Source organism: Trachypithecus francoisi, unplaced genomic scaffold (genome assembly GCF_009764315.1).
Source record: "Trachypithecus francoisi isolate TF-2019V2 unplaced genomic scaffold, Tfra_2.0 Lachesis_group11, whole genome shotgun sequence".
NCBI lineage: Eukaryota > Metazoa > Chordata > Mammalia > Primates > Cercopithecidae > Trachypithecus > Trachypithecus francoisi.
In genome coordinates, this window is record NW_022681456.1 from 13,012,310 (window position 1) to 13,016,492 (window position 4,183).

General features: G+C 45.7%; 1 pseudogene; it reads right to left on the reverse strand.

Annotated features, from left to right (window-relative positions):
* Window positions 1-2,378: 2,378 nt before the first annotated feature.
* Window positions 2,379-2,712, reverse strand: LOC117090952 (annotated as a pseudogene).
* Window positions 2,713-4,183: the final 1,471 nt, after the last annotated feature.

Genomic DNA, 4,183 nt, shown 5'->3' on the forward strand with positions numbered 1-4,183 from the left:
CACCTTGTCCCCTAAACTCCTTCTCAGTGTCTGTGTCCAGAGACCCCAACGTGCAACACAGGACAGATACTTTAGTTGGTATATATATATTTTTGATTTTGTTTTATTTTGTTTTGCATTAACATCTGAGCAAACCAAATTGGTATTCTTTTTTCTTTCTTTTTTTGAGATGGAGTCTTGCTCTGTCGCCCGAGCTGGAGTGCAGTGGTGTGCTCTTGGCTCACTGCAATCTCTGCCTCCTGGGTTCTAGCAATTCTCCTGCCTCAGCCTCCCGAGTAGCTGGGATTACAGGCACACGCCGCCACGCCTGGCTAATTTTTTGTATTTTAGTAGAGATGGGGTTTCACCATGTTGCCCAGGCTGCTCTCAAACTCCTGAACTCAGGCGATCCATCCGCCTTGGCCTCCCAAAGCAAGTTGGTATTCTTAACCTATCTCATTGTCTATCACATTGTAGGAGTTCAATAAATGTTGAATAAATAAATCAAATTCAAAAATATTTATTGAGTAACCACTACGTAAAAGGTCATATGCTGGTTAAATAAAAAGAGTAAGACATTCACACACACTGGGATCTGTTGTGGGGTGGGGTGAGCGGGGAGGGGTAGCATTAGGAGAAATACCTAATGTAAATGATGAGTCAGTGGGTGCAGCACACCAACATGGCACATGTATACATATGTAACAAACCTGCATGTTGTGCATATGTACCCTAGAACTTAAAGTATAATAATAATAAAAAAAAGAATTAGACATTCTATCTCCAATGGATCTGACTGTCTCTGACACCCTCACAGCTTGCAATGTGGGCCCATGAACAAAGTGGCCATGATGGGAGGGATGGAGACCATGTGTGGATCCAACAACATGGGTTCACCAAGGATGCTTCAGGTTTGCCGTTGCTAAGTATCCAACTGTTGGCAGGAGGGATCAATATGGCACCAATCTTCAGAGAGATCAGCATGGCCACCAGGTGGTAGGTCCAGGACATCTGTCTGCCCCTCTCACTTTGGAGAATTAGAAATTTATCCTTTTAAGCTTTAAATTGATCCTTTAAGCAGGTTTGCCTCCCCTTTCCAAGTGTCTCTACTAGCACCAGCATCTGGTGGTCTGCAGATGTCATATAGTGGCATACTATCTATATTAGTCTGTTCTCACACTGCTAAAAAAAACATACCCAAGACTGGGTAATTTATAAAGGAAAGAGGTTTAATGGACTCACAGTTCCATATGGCTGGGAAGGCCTCACAATCATGATGGAAGGCAAAGGAGGAGCAAAGTCACGTCTTACATGGTGGCAGGCAACAGAGAAAATGTGCAGGGGAACTTCCATTTATAAAACTATCAGATCAGCCAGGCGCAGTGGCTCATGCCTGTAATCACAGCACTTTGGGAGGCCGAGGTGGACAGATCACCTGACGTCAGGAGATCCAGACTATCCTGGCCAACATGGAGAAACCCTGTCTCTACTAAAAATACACAATTAGCCGGGTGTGGTCATGTGTGCCTGTAATCCCAGCTACTCTGGAGACTGAGGCAGGAGAATCACTTGAACCGGGGAGGCAGAGGTTGCAGTGAGCTGAGATCTTGCTGCTGCACTCCAGACTGGATGACACAGCAAGACTCTGCCTCAAAAAAAAGAAAAGAAAAGAAAAGAAAAAAATCTGGGCGCAGTGGCTCATGCCTGGAATCCCAGCACTTTGGGAGGCTGAAGCAGGCGGATCACCTGAGGTCAGGAGTTCGAGACCAGCCTGACCAATATGGGGAAACCCTGTCTCTACAAAAAATACCAAAAAACAAAAAAAATTATCCGGGCATGGTGGCACATACCTATAATCCCAGCTACTTGGGAGGCTGAGGCAGGAGAATCACTTGAACCCAGGAGGCAGAGGTTGCAGTGAGCCGAGATCGCACCATCGCACTCCATCCTTGGCAACAAGAGTGAAACTCTGTCTCAAAAATAAAAATGAAAATAAAAACAAACAAAACCATCATATCTCATGAGACTTATTCACTACTATGAGAACAGTATGTGGGAAACTGCCCTCATGATTCAATTATTTCCACCTGCCCCTGCCCTTGACACTTGGGGATTATTACAATTCAAAGTGAGATCTGGGTGGGGACACAGCCAAACCATATCACTATCACACACAATCTTGGGAACTAAGAGACTCCTTTTACAGCAAAGAAAGTGTGGTGTGACATGATAATGGGCCTATGGCCATGGGCTTCACTGATCTTTCCATGTACCTATCATTCAGAAATAACTGGTCTGATAGAATAATGGGATGGCCTGTTACATTAACTGTATGTTTCCAATTTTTTTTTTTTTTACAAGAGCACAAATCCACTTTTATTTATTTAATTTTCATTAGTTTAAATACTTGAAGGGTACAGCATCACATGGACTCCGTGTCCAGTGGCCTTAGCAGGAAGATTGCTTTGGAATTTGGCACGAACCATGCCACTGTTTCCAAAGGTCTGAGTTATCTTTCCCCAGATTACTCTGGTTTGGTTCGGTTTGCCACCAGGAGTCACTGTGTTATTCTTTGCTTTGTATAAATAAGCAGATCTCTTGCCCAAACAGAATTCAGTTTCATCTTGGGCGTAAACATCTTCAGTTTTAAGGAGAGGTGTGTGCTCCCTTTGGTTCCGGAGACCCCGCTTATAGCCAGCAAAAAGGGCCTTAGGACCACAGCCTTCTAGACATATTTGCCTTTTAGAAGTCCTGTTCCCAGGCAGGGCACAGTGGCTCATGCCTGTAACCCCAGCACTTTGGGAGGCTGAGGTGGGCAGATCACTTGAGGTCAGGAGTTTGAGACCAGCCTGACCAATATGGAGAAACCCCATGTCTACTAAAAATACAAAAATTAGCTGAGCGTGGTGGTGCACGCCTGTAGTCCCAGCTACTCGGGAGGCGGAGGCAGGAGAATCGCTTGAACCTGGGGAGGCGAAGGTTGCAGTGAGCCGAGATTGTGCCACTGCACTCCAGCCTGGGCGACAGAGTGAGACTGTCTCAAAAAAAAAAAAAAGATTGAGTCACTTTGGTTCAAATGCCTCTGACACTGGTGCTTCCCCTATGTGGCCATGCATGGCCTGGTGTGCCCCCTCCTCTTGGGCATAGTGAGACACTATCTTTTCAATGTCAACTGCCTCCTATATTGGCCGCACTGTATGTGCATAATAATAAAATGTACATTTAATAGCATCTGTTGAAGGCCCAGTTAACGTGCTGGAAAAGTATATCTTGCAGGATAGGTGCTTTTTTTTTTTTTTTTTTTTTTTCTTTGACACAGAGTCTCGCTCTGCCACCCAGGCTACAGTACAGTGGTGGGATCTTGGCTTACTGCAACCGCCACCTCCCGGGCTCAAACGATTCTCCTGCCTCAGCCTCCCGAGTAGCTGGGATTACAGGCATGCGCCACCACGCCCAGCTGATTTTTGTATTTTTAGTAAAGATGGGGTTTTGCCACTTTGGCCAAGTTGGTCTCAAACTCCTGTCCTCAAGTGATCTCCCTGCCTCGGCCTCCCATTGTGTTGGGATTACAGGTGTGAGCCAATGCAGCCAGCTATGGGCTATCTTGAAGGATGTGGCTTATTCCTTGAGCTAAGAAGTGATATACTGTACTATGCCTCTCTAGTTAGTATACTGGGGTTGGGAAACAGGGGCTGACCTTTCTCACAACCGCACGCAGTGACCCACTTGTAGATTTTGCGCTTCTCATCCCTGTAACCTTAGGCTCTGTAGGATAAGAGTTTCTAATTTCTGGAAGAACTCTTAGGCCTGGGGACACAGTAAGCATTCCACTGAATTAGATGCTGTGACTATATAGTACTTAGTTTGAGTTCCTTGTATTATTGAAGTGACAAGCAGAGAAGGGAGTTACTGCACTGCCTGGGATAATCATTTCTGATTGTTCTGGGGAATTAAGGTAGCTGCTTCTCAACAGGCGCAGCAGACAAAATGTCTGGAACCCAGAAGATTCATTGTGTGTCATTTGATACTTTCATGCTTGGGATGACTATTAATGGGCAGTTACAACAACTGTGACCTGGCAAGGGTCCCTAAACACCTATACTCCTTGGGGATGAAGGTCTAGGTAATCCCAGTTGGGTCATGAAAGAGAGGGATGGGCCGGGCGCGGTGGCTCAAGCCTGTAATCCCAGCACTTTGGGAGGCC